The sequence below is a fragment of the Mustela putorius genome, unplaced genomic scaffold (genome assembly GCF_011764305.1).
Source record: "Mustela putorius furo isolate JIRA1106 unplaced genomic scaffold, ASM1176430v1.1 tig00000145_pilon_pilon_pilon, whole genome shotgun sequence".
Classification (NCBI taxonomy): Eukaryota; Metazoa; Chordata; class Mammalia; order Carnivora; family Mustelidae; genus Mustela; species Mustela putorius.
Window position 1 is genome coordinate 39602354 of NW_025421294.1, and position 18599 is coordinate 39620952.

Below are 18599 nucleotides of genomic sequence, written 5' to 3' on the forward strand. Positions count from 1 at the left end.
CTTTAAACATATTCTAGCATATCTTCACATCAACTAAAGTTTTCAGTTGTTAATTGCATTTACCCTGTTATCTGAAAGTGGTACCAGGAAGAAGTAGCAAAGATTTGAAAAGATCATCTACTTTGGGGCAGAAGAGCCTTTGAAGCTGTTGTGTTGGGAAAAAAAAAAAAAAATCGATAAAATCGACTGCAATCCAGGCACAACAGAAGCTGACTGTCCAGGATATATGCCTGTGCATCCCTTGACTTTGGAAGCCAATGGGCAAAGCTCTGTTTTTAAATCAACCTTACAAACCATCACCTAAACATTTGCCTCAGTCAAGTGATAGTTTATGCCAGGTGACTAATAGAGGGTGTTGATTCAACTTATAAGTCTTACCTCCCCCTTCCTATAAGAAAAGTAGATAGAGGGGGGAAAAAAGATCAGTAGTAAAAAACCAGTAAGTAACTATAAGGTTGTTCATTTGCATGATCTGGTATAGTTAAGCAAGTTTCTATAACTGTAACAGAATGACAACAACCTAAAAAGTAACTATTATCAGAATTACAACAGTACGTATATATATTCTCTTTCTCACAGTTTTTTTCCTATCTTGATATTCTGAAAAAGTCAATTTAAGCAACAATTTATTTTTAATGCTCTACATTGACTTCGCCTCTGAACTGATAATAATGAAAACAAAAACAATAATTATAAGTGAAAACTTAATGAAAATAATAATTATATTAATGTTAAGCTACCACTTATGGGCATTTTTATCATCCAGGGACTGTACTAAGCATTATTTCATTTAATATTTATATCAGCTCAGCCCTATTATTATCCCATATTATGGATAAATAAACAGAACCAAAGAAGTGATATGACTTTTCCAAATTCGTAGAAGGATACAACTCAATTATAAAACGAAATGAGTAAGTCCCATAATGTCTTTTCAGAACTCAGTAAGTCTTTGGTAAGGACACCATACAAGAAACTCTCTAGGGGCAAAAGTCAAGAAAGCCATAAAAAAAAAAAAAAAAAAAAAAAAAAAAAAAAAAAAAAAAAAAAAAAAAAAAAACTTGGGGGAAAAAAAAAAGTCGTGAAAAAAAAAATCAGAGATTACCAAAATCTAGCTTAAAATTTGAGAAAGTCTATTTACAGTTTTGAAACTCATTGGTTTTCCTTTGATTTTCTTAAATAAATTTTTTGATATTGTAAACAAGAAAAATTGAATCATCTAGCTCTCTCCTCTGCAGTCCCATGGTACTTTGCTTATAGCTCTACTATAGAACATTCATCCTGCATTTTAATGAAGAATGTCTCATTTTGCCAATGAAGGCAAGCTCCTTGAGGACATCACCATGTTTTTGCCAAGTCTATATTTTCTAAATGGCTTCTCAATGCTTTGTTTAGAGCAGAGAATCAATAAAAATTTATTGAATTGAAAACCCTGTTCTAAATGTCTCTGTCTCTCCTGTATGGAATTTGAGATGTGGGAGAGGCAGTTAAAGATATGGGTCTCGAGGTGAAAGCAAAGACTTCGCTATAGATTAGGTCCGGGGGTTATGGACATCACGATGGCACTAAGCCGCCGGGGTAGATGTTCTCCCCTACGCAAAAGCAGGCAGGACAGAGCTGGATATAGCTGAGAACTGGAACGCTGGGTAGTTGTGGAAAGAACTGGATTCGCCCTGAGGCAGTACTCCTCTTCTCTCTGTACCCCCCATTTCTGACCCTTGGGCAAAAAAAGAAGCAGCTGGAGATCTGCAATCATGCCACAGTGCATCCTGAGGAAGTCCCCTTTCTCCGGGACCAACCAGGGGCAGAAACTAGGGAGGGCTACCCAGTTTTCTCCCCTACGTTGGCAAGAGAGGGAGAAAGGTAGGGTGGGGGAGCAAAAAGCTGCAAAAAGCTTGGCCACATGGAAGGAGTCAGGCATCAGAGCCATAAGACAGCCGTTCTCCTGCTCTCTTCCACAAATCCCAAGGTCTGTCTCTTGAAGTGTGTGGCTGAGCTCTCCTGATAAACTAGGATGAGGGAGCAACACATCTTGTGCTCAGAGAATTATTTTTTTCTTTTCCCGCTGAACCCACAGCATAAGCCATTCTGCTGTTTGCAGACTGGTCCCACCATCTATCAAGATTTGCAACTCACTGTAGGCCCCTGAAACACCACAAATTTTCCTGAGAGGTGACTGGGACCTCTTGATTTCTTGGCACAGGCACTGAACAGACAGCAGAGTGCTGTACTGAACCTCTTGCTACCTGGGCTGTAATTAATTTAAAAACCTGCAGCTGCAACCAGAGGGAGCCCAGAATCCCTATAAAGCAAACCAAACCAAGCATTTCATTGCACACAGATTCTGACAAATCAGGGACATTGATAGGGAGGGGCAAGGCTGATGAAAACCAAATATTTTGAGACCTGTGGAAATATGTGCATGAAGAGAAAAATCCACCTGCAAGCAGGATCCCGTTGTCCAGACTACTACCCCCTCTCCAAGTGCTCAGAAGACTGGTGGAGTCCCAGGTCCCCCAAGCCAGCAAACACAGACCCAGCCCTGAACAAACCTCCTAATGACACATTATGGATTCAGCTATGGCCTGTGAACAATAAATCCACTGCCCAGGATACCTCTGAACACAGTGAGTCCTTCAGTGTCTTTCATGTCAGACTGACACAAGTGCCCTCAAAAACCCCAGCACAACAAATGTTTTTCAGGCAGTTTTAATTGTACCTGAAAGTTGCTACCTCTTTTTCTGTGCTGTTCTGGCAATACAGATTTACTGATGCAGATGGACACAATCTTAGAGCTCCATCTCTCTGATGATACGCATGAAGAATGGAGCCCAGAGAGGTTAAGTGGTTTATCCAGAGTCACACAGCTTGTTAGTAGCTTTGTGGGACTAGAGTTCAAATCTTCCAACTTACTTTCTCCAAATGGACTATGTTATCCTCCTTCAATTAAGATAATTGTTCCTTCATCCTATAAACATGCATTGAGGATCTACTCAATGCCAGTTATTTAGAATAGAGAGAAAACCCTCTTTACCTGAATGCAAGAAGGTACAAATACAGGGGATCCCCCAGAAAAGCATCAAAAGGATCAGAGCCTCCTCAGATCTATAATATGTGGATTCTCACTGCATCTGTTTGACTTTTGATAAACCAAGTGCAAACCAGGAGGAATGTCCTCTGTGGCCAGGAGCTCCTGGCACGAGGGGCCCAGAGCTACTACACTGATGCCAACCTCTTTAAGCTTACTCTCACAGGAGAAGAACTTGATCATTTCCCTACTGTCTTGAAGAGCCTGCGAAGAGTTCTCCAGGGAGAGGTGTGTTAGAAGGACCCAACACACATTTTTTTTTTTAAACAAAAAGCACACTTTCATTATGGAGAAGGAGGGATGTTTAAAATTTACGATCAAATCAGAGCTAACTCTGTCCTTCCTGGGTAAGGGAGCCAGTTTCAGCCAGAGTAGAGAGACAACGTGGAGAATAAAATAGGCTTGAGATGGGTTGCGAGAACCGAATGCTGCTCAACACAATAATGACAGGATTGGCTAATCCAAAAGGATTGAGGCCAAAGCCAAATTAGTAAAGGAAATATGCTTCCTCCAAATGAAATTAGACTGTGCTGTGTCTGAAAAAAATAATAATAATAATACTCACCTTGGTAAGGTATGCCTACTTCCTAGATGACTCGGGGAAAAAAAATGGTTGTAGCTCCCTCTGGCAGGGAATACGACATGGGAGGAATTCCTACAGCCCTCCCTCTCTCTCTGAAGCCCATGGTCAGTCGCCACCTTCACCTCCCATCCTGGAACTGGAAGGCATCGGCAGAGGCGAGCCTCACTCAGAATCAGTTAATGGCTGATGCAAGGTTAGGAAGAGACCAAGGAGCAAGGGACAAGATTTTGCTCCAGGACAGGGGGGAAGGCAGTGGATTTAAGGATGGGGCTGGGGCGTCTGGGTGGCTCAGTGGGTTGGAGCCTCTGTCTTCAGCTTGGGTCGTGATCTCGGGGTCCTGGGATCGAGCCCCACGTCGGGCTCTCTGCTCCACGGGGAGCCTGCTTCCTCCTCTCTCTCTGCCTGCCTCTCTGTCTGCTTGTGACCTCTGTCCAATAAGCAAATTAAAAAAATAAAAAACTTAAAAAAAATAATTGTTAAGGATGGGGCTGCACCGGGAAAATGTGGAGGCAGAGTGGGCGGCCAGGCAATGACCAAGACAGAGACAGGGGGGATGGTCAGACCTGCAGAGCTGGGGGCTGCTGGGCTGCAGGGTGCGCACAGTTAGGCTTGAACCACCACCTAATCACCTTGTGAGTTCCTCCTGAGGCAGCCCTGGGAAATCATCACCACAGCTGGCTCAGAGGATTTGCTGCAGGGACCCCTGAGAGCCAGCAACAGCAGACACATTCGCCAATCGCCAATCGCTGGCCTACAGTGGGTGTGAACAATGAAATAAATTACCTTGCCACCTCCCTAAGGCACGGATGTGTGCCCTTGAATCAGAAAGAGAGGGACCCCACCTCTCTCTTGTGAGTCACATTTCCAGTAACAATTTGTGCGTGGGCAGCTAACTGACCTCCTTGGAGCCACTTAATCTTTGAGGGCTTTTTCCCCTTCCTCTGCAGAATGGATGGCAGCAGAGGCAGCTCAATTTGTGTTTCTGTGTGTATGGTCACTGGATTTTTAACATAGACATTTTTTTTTCTTAAGAGCAGTTTAAGGTTCGCAGCAAAACTGAACAGAAAGTACAGAATTCCCCTGGACCCCTTGACCGCCCCCAAGCACAACCTCCCTCACTAGCAACATCCTTCATCAAAAACAGATCAATTTTTCAGAGAATTCTTTAGACCTAGACTTCTTTGTTTAAACCAAATTGTCTTGATGTTTAGACAGAGGGGGAGGAAGGAGGGAGAGGGGAGAGGGAGAGAGGAAAGCAGGGAGGGAGAGGGAGAAAGCACGACTCTGGGAGGAGCAAGGGAAGTAGGCTGGCTTGCTATCCACGCAAGGGTGAACCTTCTTCTTCCCATTTTCTCTGAATTGCTAAATTTGACCTCCTCTTGACAGTTGGTTGCGAATGTCCCTTCCCAATATCTATCTGATCTACCTAGTGGGCTCAATTCTTTAACACACACATGCCTATGCACTCCTTTAGGTAACTCTCGAAATAACCCACCAGCCAAGGAGAACAAGTGTTTATCAATTCTGTTTATGTTAAATAGAGCTGAGGTATCACAAGCTGCCCCCGAAGTCTGACAGGAGTCTCCTTCTGGACTTTTGCATCTACTGTTTTGGGATGGATTGAGTAAAAGAGGGCATCACCATCTCAGACATTCAAAAACCTTGAGTGCAGCCAACAAATCTGTATGCTGGGAACCTGCAGACAGTTAAGGGTAGTATGGAAATTGGGAGTGGGGTGTTGGATCCCAGCTTCCTGTGTGTGTGTGGAAAAGGAAGAGAATAGTACCCTCTGTGAGTAGGGCTGGCGTGAGACTCTGTGAAGAGAATGATGTATAGCTCTCAGCACAGGTAGGTCCACAAACATCCAAGGGGGACACCCGACATAGCCCCTAATCCAAGCCTGTCATGTGAGAGACAAGGAATATAAAATTGAGAGTCATTCACTTCTAAGCTGGAATTAACAGAAAACTGCAAAGCTGAGAACCCAGGTCTTCTGAGTTCTGGTTTCACATTCTGTTCCCCTATTGGATGATTACGGTAACAGTAATACTAATAATAGTCACAGATAAGGCTGGTGACGCTCCGTTTATGAGCCCTTCCTAAGTACCAGACCCCTCTACGCCTCCCACAGGCATGACGCCTACAGTGCTCACAGTAAACCTGTGAGGTGAGCAGCCTATGCTGCTCCCATCTGGCAGGGAAGGAGTCAGAGGCTCCTAGAGGTGAAGTGTCCTGGTGAAGGCAGCACCGTCAGGACTAGATCCAAGCCCTTGTTCTAAATGATGGTCCTGTGCTGTGCTTACTTCAAAAATGGGATGTCTCTCCTCAAATAATTTTATCCTTGTTAGCTGAAGCCATAATTAGAGCCTTATTTGCCTTTGAATAATTGGCTTCCCCCCTTGCTCTGGTGTCGGGTTCCACTTGGGCAATCGCTCCAGCCTGGAGGGTATCACACGCAGCAAATCCACTTCGGCTGCCTGGGGCTAATGAGGGCTCTCAATGTGGTTGCGTTTAAGTGCCTGGTACTGCGGAGCATATCCACACACAGACACACCCCCTACCATCGGGGATGACAGTGGAGCTGTAATAACATGCCCTTCCCAAATTGGATCGTACCACTCCAGCTCTTCACTGAGAACAATATGGTCGGCTCTCTGCTGAGTCTATCACTTAAGAATGCAATGGAATCCTGGGTATGACTGTGTGTGTGTGTGTGTGTGTGTGTGTGTGCATGTGTGTGCATGTTGCACGCGCACATGTTTGTGTGTTATAGGGGAAGAAGAAGGGGAAATCGGATCCTCAAGAAGCACTGGGAGAGCTGAGCAAGCTTCATGTCTAACAGTGAAGAAATAATGAGCACAGAGGCCCAAGATTTTTTATCAAGGCTGTGAGTTCCAGCAAGTTTTTCTAACATTAAATTAAATGAACCCAAATGACCCTAAATAGGAAAATAGTGAAATCAGTTATAGCCCGTCTATGCAACAGAGTCCTATGAGGTCCTTGAAAATGATGTGGGAAAATATTCTCAGTGAAAGAATCAGATTACAAACCTGGTGAAGCATTATCCCAATTATGTAAAATATATGATACAAAAGACAGGAAGAGTAAGCAATGGTTGCCTCTAAATTATGAGTTCACAGATACTTTTATATATTTCAAATTGTCCTACAAGAACACAATGTTTTAATAATACTACTTTCTGTAAATAATAAATGTCGTTTTTCCAACCGTGGACCAGCATTCCTAGGAATATGTCCGAGGAAGCTTTGATGTGGTCAAAGACCCCATTAGCATGGGAGGGAGTGTGTCAGGCAAGGATGAGCCCTGAGTTCTGAGGCTTGAAAGTCAGGGGTCTTCAGGGAGACAGCATTCCACCTCTGACACTATAGGGTTGCCCTGGAGGCTGTTCTCCAGAGGGCCTGTACCCCACCCACCTTCCTTCTCCATGAACCTGTCCCCAGCATTCCAAAAGCACTGTTCTCACTGAATTCTGGTAGTAGTCATATGCAGGGTTATTTTTAAATAAGCCTATACACTTCTAATAAACTTACCCAGATCCTATAAATTATTTTAAATCCATAAATCATAAATCCATATGCAGGTTTTGTTCGGCTTGCCTATTGCTTAAAAAATATATCAGCAGGCTTCACATAAAAACACATTTGTAGAACTTCTCTTCAAAGAGGGGAAGATCGGGTAGCATTGAGTCCACATATCGAAGTGGCAACAAACAGTTGGCACTGATCCATAGGTGTCCTCTATACCCATGGCATGGACTCCCCCTCCAGGTCCTCACCATTCCCTGTAGCCTCCCCACCATGAGCTGAGCTTCCATTGATCATTCTCACGCTGCTTTCTTAGCAATAGAGAAATATTTCTCTGTATACTTGTCTCTGTCTGAGGTGAGGAAGTGACTGATTGACCCAATGGCACTGTGTCCTAGGACAAAATAAAAGGCATCACATGTCTTTAGGAAGTAAAGAAAGTTCTCACATGTTTCATAGGTTAAGAAAAAATCTGTTATAAAAAACATAACTGGGGGCACCTGGGTGGTTTAGTTGGTTAAGCATCTGCCTTCGACTCAGGTCATGATCCCAGAGATCATGGGATCCAGCCCCATGTGGAGCTCCCTGCTCCATGGGGAGCCTGCTTCTCCCTCTCCTTTTGCCTCTCCCACTGCTTGTGCTCTCGCTATCTCTGTCACTCTCTATCTCTCTCTCTCAAATAAATAAAATCTTTAAAAATTTTTTTAAAAATATAATGGAAGATTTATTATTATTAAAGTACATATTGATAAGGTTATTTTATTAAAAGGCATAATAACTATTAATCTGAATCCTCATTTCTTTTTTAAAAAAGATTTATTTACCTATTTGAGAGAGAGACAGCACACTCACAAGTTGGGGGAGGGTTAGAGGGTGAGGAAAAGAACCTCTGGGAAAAGAATCCCTGCTGAGCACAGGACTCTATGTAGGGCTCCTTCTCAAGACCCATGACATCATGACCTGAGCCAAAATCAAGAGCCAGATACTCAAATGACTGAGGCACCCAGGTGCACTTACATCTTTATTTCTATCACCTTCATGTGCAGGCTCAAGTTTGAAGACCTCTGGGATAAATCTTTGTTCTCCCAATGCTAAGCTCCTCAGGGGGACAGAAACTCTTCTGTTTAAATGCCACGTTGCACAGAAATTCAGAGAGTCTACTTGGGAACCAGACAGACCCCAACTCGAATCCTTACCCTGACATGGTATTGGTCTGTGACTGTTGACAACTTTCTCAGCCTCTCTAAATGTTAGTTGCCTCGCCTGTAAAATGGGGATATTAATACCTGTACTTTACAGGGAGGTCATGATAATGAGAAAATGGGTGAAAAGACAGCATGGTGTCCGGCACAAAATAATGGTTAAATAAATAGTGGCCATAAAATTATTTATGACTATCTTTCTCTCATACTCCCCATAGCATAGTGCTAGCTACAATTTTAGAATTTCAATAAATATCACATGAATTGAAATGAATTTGCAGCTGGTTTTCAATTCAGCTGTATTGTGGTCTTAAGGAAACTTCCTTCTATTCTAGGAAAATGTTGTGGGGGAGAAATCAGCAAAATCAAACTTAAACAGGTCCTCATCAATGCCTCAGAATGTCCTAACACCCTGCCTCACTATAATTTAAACAACCCATGACTATAATCCCACAAAGAAAACAAACAAAACAATTTGGGAGTCAACATATAAATGTATAAAGATCTACAGAAGCTCTCTCATTGTGTATGTTCCCTCTCATGTAAAGAATCACTCCAGAACTGGGGGGAAAACCCATGGGTCACGGATTGAAAGGCACAGAAACAGCCTGAGCTGGCAGTTCTCTAATTTTAATGAGGAGCTTTTTTTTTTTTAATTGTAGAAGAGTTGATTTGGATTGCCATTAAAGAGGTAATTTGGGATTCCCCCCCCAATTAAATCATACTTCATAATGTCATTAAAAGCTACTATTCTAAGTATTTGGGGAGGTTCAAGAGGGATTCTTTTCTTTGATTGTATGCCAATTTCTTTTCACGTCAGCCAAAAAAAAAAAAAAAAAAAAAAAAGGAACCCTTTACCAAATCTCTCCTGGGTTTTTTTTTGCAGCTTATTAAATCACTGTCTGCTCTAATTCTAGATCTGAAAGTTTCTTCCCGAGATTGAATTCTGCGATCAGTCACATTGAAAAGGGAAGGGATGTGAGGGACAGCCTCTTCTCAGATTTCCAAGTGTGGAAGGGACATTTTGGAACTGGATGTGGCTTTGTAACACTGTAAGTGGGAGGGGCAAACCCCTATTTGAAGATCTCTGATGTCTCCAAGTGCTCTGATGAAAAAAAAAAAAAAAAAAACTTAGGCTCTCAAAACTCAACAGCTCTTTCTTGAAGAAAATAAATTGGCTCTGACACACAAATCCTTTTACCTTTACCAGGGTTCTGAGCCTAGCTCCGTGACCCTGAAGGCATCATGCAGTTTCCCTTCATCTGTTAGACCTTCTGTAAAATGGCCTCATTCCTTGCTCCCAACTCTGGCAGAATATTGTAAAGTATTGGGAGCAATATATGGGAGAAAGGGGTTTTAGGCACAAAATGATGTTCAAAAGACTCAGCAATATTATCATTGTGAATCAGAGAATGATTTTTTAAATCATAGGTTTTCATGTTGCTAGAGCTCTGGAAAATCTTGTTCAATGTCATGACTGTATAGTTGCTCTGCAGAGGTTAAGTGGCTTGCCCAAGGCCACACAGCTATGCAGTAAATGAGATAATGACATTAGTGTGTAGCAAACTGCCTGGTGTATAAGAAGCACTCAGTAAACGTCAACTGTTCATATTACTATTGTTGCTATTATTCAGGTCTCTTTACTGTTAGTTCAGTGTTTGTTTTTTTTTTTATTTTTTTAAAATTTTATTTATTTTTTTTATGTTTCCAAGATTCATTGTTTATGTACCATGCCTAGTGCTTCATGCCATCCATGCCCTCCTTTTTAAAATCAGATACATTAAAAAAAAAAAACAACCCACCTTATGGACACAAGCAATTTTTGGCTAAGACCAATGATCATTCGAAGAAACCATTTCATTTCTTTCCTAACTGAGAAGGTCTAAGCCTGGAGAAGTGCTATGTCTTGCCACATACCACAAGAAAACAACGTTAACACAGGAGCCTAATTTGGGGCTTGTCTATGGAAAAAGAGGCCTGATTCTCCTGACCTCTCCACCTTCAACTAGTAAACTGTGGACCAGGGATTGAACACAGGCTCCAGCATCTCCCTGCCCTCAAGTCCCCAGGGAAGAGTAGTGTCCTCGAAATACAACATAACACTGAGATGAGGAAAATAAACTGTCCCACACATGAAACTGAGAACAGTGTATGGCTAAATGGCAAATAAGATAAAATCCGACTCCTACCTCACACTGTATGTAAAACATAGTTCTGTAGATTGATTACAAACTTGTGTATCAAAAATAAAATTACAAAATTCTTAGTAAAAATTTAAATGAAAATCTTTTAGGCTTTGGGATTGAGAAAGATTTCTTAAACAAGACAAAAGATTTGACTATTACAATGATCAATAAATTGATATTAAAAGTAAGAACTTTTGTTAAGAAATTACATTTTAAGTAAATGAAGATAAGTTACAAGTGTATGAATGAGAGAAGATATCCATAATACATAAGGCCAGCCAAAGATGCGTATGAAGAATGCATAAAATATCCTGCAAGAAGGAGAAAGGGGAACCCTCCTACACTGTTGGTAGGAATGCAAGCTGGTGCAGCCACTCTGGAAAACAGCATGGAGGTTCCTCAAAATGTTGAAAATAGAACTGTCCTATGACCCAGCAATTGCACTACTGGGTATTTACCCTAAAGATACAAACGTAGTGATCCAAAGGGGCATGTGCACCCGAATGTTTATAGCAGCAATGTCCACAATAGCCAAACTATGGAAAGAACCTAGATGTCCATCAACAGATGAATGGATCAAGAAGATGTGGTATATATACACAATGGAATACTATGCAGCCATCAAAAGAAATGAAATCTTGCCATTTGCGACAACATGGATGGAACTAGAGCGTATCATGCTTAGTGAAATAAGTCAAGCGGAGAAAGACAATCATATGATCTCCCTGATATGAGGAAGTGGTGATGCAACATGGGGACTTAAGTGGGTAGGAGAAGAAGAAATGAAACAAGATGGGATTGGGAGGGAGACAAACCATAAGTGACTCTTAATCTCACAAAACAAACTGAGGGTTGCTGGGGGGAGGGGGTTTGGGAGAAGGGGGTGGGATTATGGACATTGGGGAGGGTATGTGCTTTGGTGAGTGCTGTGAAGTGTGTAAACCTGGTGATTCACAGACCTGTACCCCTGGGGATAAAAAATATATGTTTATAAAAAATAAAAAATTAAAGGGGAAAAAAAATATCCTGCAAGTCAACAAGAGAAATACAACCAACCCAACAGAAAAATGAACAAAAGACATGGACAGACATATCATAGGCATGAAACACAAGCAACAAAGGAATGTAAGAAAGGATTTTCATAATCATCGGTGATCAGGGAAATGCAACCTAAGACAGGGAAGACTTGTCTTACACCTCTGTCTCTGGTAAAACTTAAGAAATGGGATAATACTCAGTGTTGAAGGAATATAGATCTACAGGATCCTTCATGCACGAAGGGAATGTAAACTCGTGTGACCATCTTTGGAAGACAGTTTGGCACCATCTCCTGAAGTCAAACTTTCAGGTCCTTATGACCAAGAAAATCTTCCAGTAGTTGCATACACAGAAGAGATGCTTGGACATTTGCAACAAGAGGCATGTACAAGAATGTTCTTAGCAGCAATGCTTACAATAGAGAAAAACTGAAATAGCCCAAGTGCTTAAAATTACATGGTTTAGTCACATGATGGAAACTTCCACAGTCACCAAAACAAGGGACTCGAACAACCTGCAATATGGATATATCTTTGTATGGATATATCTTAGTATCACGGTTCAATACCCTTTTTATAAAGATAAAATAACCAGAGTACTAGGGATATACAGACACAATAAAACTGCATGAAAAGGAAAGCAGAAGAATGTTAAGGAAGACACAAGAATGTGGTCACCTTAGCTAGAGAAAGACAGAGTCACATGGTCATGTGTAATTGATTGTTAAATTTCTAGTTTTTGTTTTTGAATGTTTAACTTATTGTTAACAATAACTAACTGACCATGTAAATAAGGAAAAGCAGGTGCTTATGTGGACCAATGATGAGGTGTATTATGAATCAAGTACTGTGATGCTTCCAGTTCTGTACAAAGTCCTTTCTCTCCTTTCCCCCTTTGTAAGCAACTCTGGCCATTGAATTGTATTACTGCCCAAGTCCAAAGACCAGTTTCTGAAAACTGGCATCAGTGAAACTCTAAGCAGAGTAGGCACATAAACAAATCATAGCCCTTATTTGTAAGGGGTCCACTTCATCAACACAGACAGTCCCATGAACAGGCAAGTAAGAGAGCAGATATGGCGGTGCCACGTATTACGGTGCCAGTCGCACTACACACTGTGGGAGCCATTCCTCGCTGCCCACACTGCTCTCTTTTCTCCCACTTAAGCTCCTGGCATTGTGCTTCCAACTCCAGAGTCATCGGCCGGAGGACCATCTTTATCAGAATCCCCTTGGAGGGCTGGTAACCATACATTATCTAATCCACCCTCCTTGCCAACATCTTCAGGGTCAGAATCTTTGTCATAGGGTCCAGGAATCTGCAACTTTAATAAACTCCCCAGGTGCACCTAAGGTTTGAGAAATCTCCCTCACAGAGGGTCTATCCCTTGTTTTATCCCCTTTGTGAACTGAAGATAGTAATCTGATCACACTGAACTCTCTACGGTCCCACCTTCCCCTATTGGTCAGGTATCCTGCAGCCATCCCATTTTTATAGCCCCCAGGGGAGAGGTGGGAAAGGCTTCCTCAGAAAGGAAGAGTATGTGACACAGGGGAAGGCTAGTGACCCCTCTGCCTGAGACTGAGATATATAGCCACATATGTACGTGTGCCAACATTCCCTCTTGAGCCAAAGTCCCAAAGAGAAAAATTTTGGATAGATTGGGGGAAAATCAAAAGCTAATTCTTATTTCCTTTCCTAATTTGGTCCCTGGGAACTGTGCCAGATGCAACATTGGAAAGAGAGAGGGGAATATTTTGAATCTGAAAGACTGGTTACATTTGAAGCCACAAGATACCATTAAATGAGAATTTTAAGTTGCCACAGTACAAAGCAAAGACTCAAAAAGATCAGACTTTAAACCAACAAAGAAACAAAAATTAGAAGCTTTTATCATTTTTGCACATTGAACTTGATACAGAAATTTGCAAACTTGCAACAGTTGTATCCCCACTACTTCCCAGGCTCCACCTATAGTGGAAAATGAGTAAATGCTGAATGGGATGGGGCTGAAATGCCTACTTACTGTAGACATCAGGTTTGGGTCTTAAAGGGATGAGCAGGAGCTATTGGTCAGTGGCTGGTGTGGAGGAAGGCACTGGGGAGGGAGAATGCCTCCTAGGCAATATTTGCAAAGAGAAGACTTGTGGAAGGCTGTGTACAATGTTGGAAGAGATAAGAAGCCCACCACAAGACTAGTGCATGTCCTGGGAGGAAGAGGAGTTGTTCCCTTACTGCCTTTTCCCTCCAGAGCCCCACCTGATGTGGACACCCTGAGCCCTAGGTGGCCCACTAACACCACTGCTTGCTCTGAAAAGCTGCAACAACATAGCTACTACTGATATCAAGAATCCCATTTTCCACCCAGGCAAAAGTCCCTGGGCACAGCTCTAAGAGAGTTTCCCAGCATTTGAAACAGCGACGAAGAGTGGAAGATGGAAGAAAAAAATTCCCTCGGGAGGCACTTTTTTCTAATATCAAGAAGGAAGCACTTTCAAACAGAAAATAGGCACTATGGTCTCCTTTTTATTCATTCTGAGAATAAAGCAGATTTAGGAGAAGGAAGATGAGTTTTGTTATTCAAATGACTTGGGTTCTGAATCCAGCTCTAATGCTTAATACTGGTGAATGGCAGAGACAACACTCATCAAATATTCCACGTGCGTTCCTTCACTTCCAGATTCCCTTGCAGCTGGGTTGGGAACTTGTGTTGGGTTCTGGCCAAGGGACTTTGGATGGACGTGGTGGGTGTCACTTTCAGGCTGTGGTAGTTAATAAGCGTGGCTATCCATCCTCCCTCCCTCTTCCCTTCTGCATGGAGGCCATGGTACCAGCTGGAATAGCTTCAGAAGGGACAAAATGCACAGAGCCCTCATCAGACTTTGTAAAAGAGAGAAATAAATCTTCCCATTGCTAGACCACTGAGATTTGGGGATGTATGTCTTATCCCAGCATCACAGAGCCTAATACATGAATACCCTAATAAACTGTGTAATATTTGGTCTCACTGAGATGAAAGTTACTTGACTTTCCCGGCCTTGGTTTCTCCATCTATAACATGGGAATAATAACACCTATGATATTGGATTGTAGTGAGAATTTAATACATGTTTAATAACACCTAATGCATAGTTGGCATTTAATACATATATGTCTCTCTTTTTCTCCAAGATGCAGTTGATGACATTATTATTCTTTTGGCTATTATTGTTATACACTAGGCGTAACAGGTGCTTTTAAATAAGTAGCAAGTGCGTCAAGTACTCTGCTGGTTGTTTTACATACATTATCCCATTTTTGTAGCTAAAGGAATCAAGGTTCCAAGGGCTATTTGTTCAAAGGAACACAGGTAGTAAGTGACCAGGGCAGGATCAGAAACAAGAATTACCTGAATCAAAAGTCCATATTCTCATGGCAACATTTCTATTCACGTCCTCGGAGGTGGACTCTCGGAGGCTCAGAGGTGTTACATAATTTCACCACGCAAAGTAATACCAGCACAATGAGAGGACTTTCCTCTATTCCCAGGCCAGTGCTTCTGTGATGTGCGGATTAACAAAGATAAACCCCCTATGGTATTGGGCACAGCCATCGATGCCCTTACCCCCCACGGTGAACTGAGGTCCTCGCAGCTCCACATGCTGTGGGCAACAGATAAGAGGAAGAAGAAAGAAGGAAATGACATCCTGAAAAAAGAGAAGCTGGATGCTTTGTACTCACAGAAGAGCTTCTCAATAAAGTTTCTAAAGAAAAGCCCACTAGTTGAAAATAAACACTGGAATAACTTCCAAATCTCTGTCGGAACCCTGTCTCTGTCTCTGTCTCTGTCTCTGTCTCTGTCTCTCTTTCTCTGTCTCTATCTCTGGGTTCCATCTCTCCCTCTCCTCCTCGTCTGTTTGTTTTGGAAGTTGAGAAAAACGAGCAATGTGGATCCTAAAGCAGTTTACACTGAACCAGATGGTTCATCTGATTAGCATCAGACTAAAAAGACACATTACTTAGAGATTAGGTTCTCATAGGGACAAATCTGTTCCAAAGGCGCATAAGGTTTGCTTTTCTCGTAGACTCCCCTCAGAGCTTTCTCGGAGCACGTCTATTCCTTTCTTCCATCACTACCAGCAAGCAAGTCTGGGCTTGAGTTGAAGAAGACCGCAAATTAGTCTCCACAGATTTCCTAGCTCTCCTCTCCCTAAACCCTGAAGTCATTCACACCAGGTGAGCTCCTCCCTGTGTGACCCTGGCTGCTTGAAATTCTTAACCCTCTCATACCTCAGGCTTAAAAGCCATATCATGCCACTGAGTCCACACAACAAACCAATGAGACCCGTTCTGTGGTTATGCCCACTTTACAGATGAGGAAATTGAGAGTTACAAGGATTAAGTAATTTACTCAAAATCACAGGTCTAGTAAGAGTTGAGACTAGTTGCTCCCATGAAATAAAAAGGGGGGAAAGTGTGTGTATTTGTATGTTAAAAGGGCCCCATGGAACAAACCATCAAAAAGGATGACTGGCAAATGTTCCAAACTATTTATGTTGAGGCCTACAGCAAGATAAACAATAAGATGAGAAAGCACAAACATCTCACTTTGACCTATACTTCTTGTAGGCATACATAGCATGGGCCCTTTGCAAAACTATGGGGAAATGAAATTAAGACTGGACAAAACCATTCAAAACCAGAGTAAGAAGCACATAGAGGCCAAGACCCTTTTATTGATTAAATTCTGTGTTTCTTAGAGGTTGAAGATATACATGTAGCTTCCAGGAAAGCAAGGAAGCTTGGCTTAGGGCTACATGTAACTGTCAAACATGAAGGGACTCTCTTACTGAAAAGAATTGGAAGGTCAGAACAGAAGCTAGGAAAATGAAGGGAGCAGAAGAAATAGTAGCCATAACCCCAGTAATAACAGCTACTACTTAGTATAGTACATTATGCTATGATAAATACTTTAAATGCAGTATTCACCAATTAGCCCACACAACAGCCTTCTAAGACAGACATTATTATTTTTCCATTTTATAGATGAGTTTACTGAGGTTCAGAGAGGTTAAGAAAATTGCCCGTGGTCACACAGCTGATAAGAAGATGAACTAGGGAGGAATTCAGCCCAGGCCAGGATACAAGAACAATGTCTCAACCGGTAAACCTTCTCTCTCCCTCTTCGCCATAGGATCCTCCTGAAGATAGGCCAATAGGATAGTCTGCCAACATTTCAGAAAGTACTTAAAAGCCTTCTGGCCCCTCTGCTTGATGTCAATACAAATGTTTAAGGCTGTGAGTACCAGCTACTGTCACCGACAATACTCCAGGCAATTTGCACATCTGGCAGCTAAATGAGTGCAGGCTCAAAGCAAATCCCATCCCTGAGGCACAAGACACTTCACAGGGAGAACAACAGGAGGGATTTCATTACAGCTCAAACTGGGCCAAGGAATCAAACTCACCTTATTTAAGGGTATAAAGGAGACACTCACCCAGGAGCCAGTGACCCCCCAGTAAACTTATGAATTCAGATTGTATTCATTTGGAACCTGAACACTTAAGAGAGGGTATGAGTTGAAGTTTCCCTTTGGGGTTATTTTGGGAAGAGGGTTCACGTAGCAAATCAATCACAGGAGAGCAGTTACCTCCTCTCTACACATACTGCTTTCACATGTGAACCAAGGATGGACAGACTAATTATATATAGCCTCCCCTTTAAAGGGGTCCCCAAAGAGCTCTCTGTTCAGTTATTTCTAGCCTCTGTAAGTGTTTAAAGGTAAGAATTTTGCATTTCATTTCTGTGTACAACACTGAGGCTGGCCTTCTGTCTGTTAATATTAATCAGAGGGTTTTTACTGAATCAGGAACTCAGAGACACAGCAGGACTGGTGAGCAGCAGCTGTCCAGCCTGCTCTGTGATTGTGCTCACTCTCAGGGGCCACCACCAGCCCAGGAGATGTGACTCCAGTAAAGGAGTTACTTCGACTTCCAGCAGCCTGGAGTTGACACCACATGCCCCTTCCAGGGTGGTGTGAGCACTCCATCTGGCCTTGATGCTAAGCCGGGCACCTGACAATGACCGCAGCTCAGAACAACGAAGGCGAGCCAAGTAGCCCCACCCTCTGCTGCCTGTGCGGTGCAGCACCATATGTAGCTAAAGTCACCCTTGCCACATCCCTGGGGTGGGACTCGATTCATCTCCACAGTGACACCACCTGAAATCCGGGAAGAAACTGCTGGGGCGGGAAGGGGCAGGCATACTACAAAGCTTTCAGAGTGAGGGCAATTCATTCTGAAGGGAAAGTCAGAACATGAAAACCACAGAACGCTCAGTTTTTGAAAACCCAGTATATAAGAAATGCAAAAAGACTTCTCAGGATTAGTTTCTGATCACCTTGCACAAACAAATGATATATTTATTGCATTAATCTGTTGTTATGCATCTGTGTGAATGGTCAGGAAACCACAGACATGAGTATAAAATTACCAAAAAACTTTCCTTCTTGTGTCCTTCTCCTACGCTTAACTCCAGGGATAGGGATTCAGACAGCAATTCTGGAGGCACCATGTTAACCAGACATTGGGGGGGGGGGGGAAGAATATCTACTGGAATATTCTGCAACTTCCAGGCAATTTACATAAATATTCAAACCTAACTCTCCGAATAAATCTCAGTTGGGCGATGACGGGTCCCCCTGCTTTCTAAGACCTCTTATTCTTGCTTCTCATTTTATCACTGATACCAGGGTGGAGCCAGAGGAATTAAAAAATTGGGAAGTGTTGGCCTGAGTACAGAGAAAACAGTGTTGACCCCCAAAAGTCATTTTTTTTTTCCACCCTCACAGATAGAAGTGATGTTGGAAATGTCAAGTGTCGCTTGGGATGAGATGGATGTTGAATATGGACTTTTAACCCTGCCTAGCCATATCCAGAGGTGTGGCCATTGAGCTCACCAAACTCAAAAACAGGGAA

General features: G+C 42.4%; 1 protein-coding gene across 7 annotated transcripts in view; it reads right to left on the reverse strand.

Moving 5' to 3' along the window:
• Positions 1 to 18599, reverse strand: part of DOCK2 (dedicator of cytokinesis 2) — a 412101-nt gene that overhangs the window by 278417 nt on the left and 115085 nt on the right. The gene's annotated exons all lie outside the window — the stretch shown is intronic.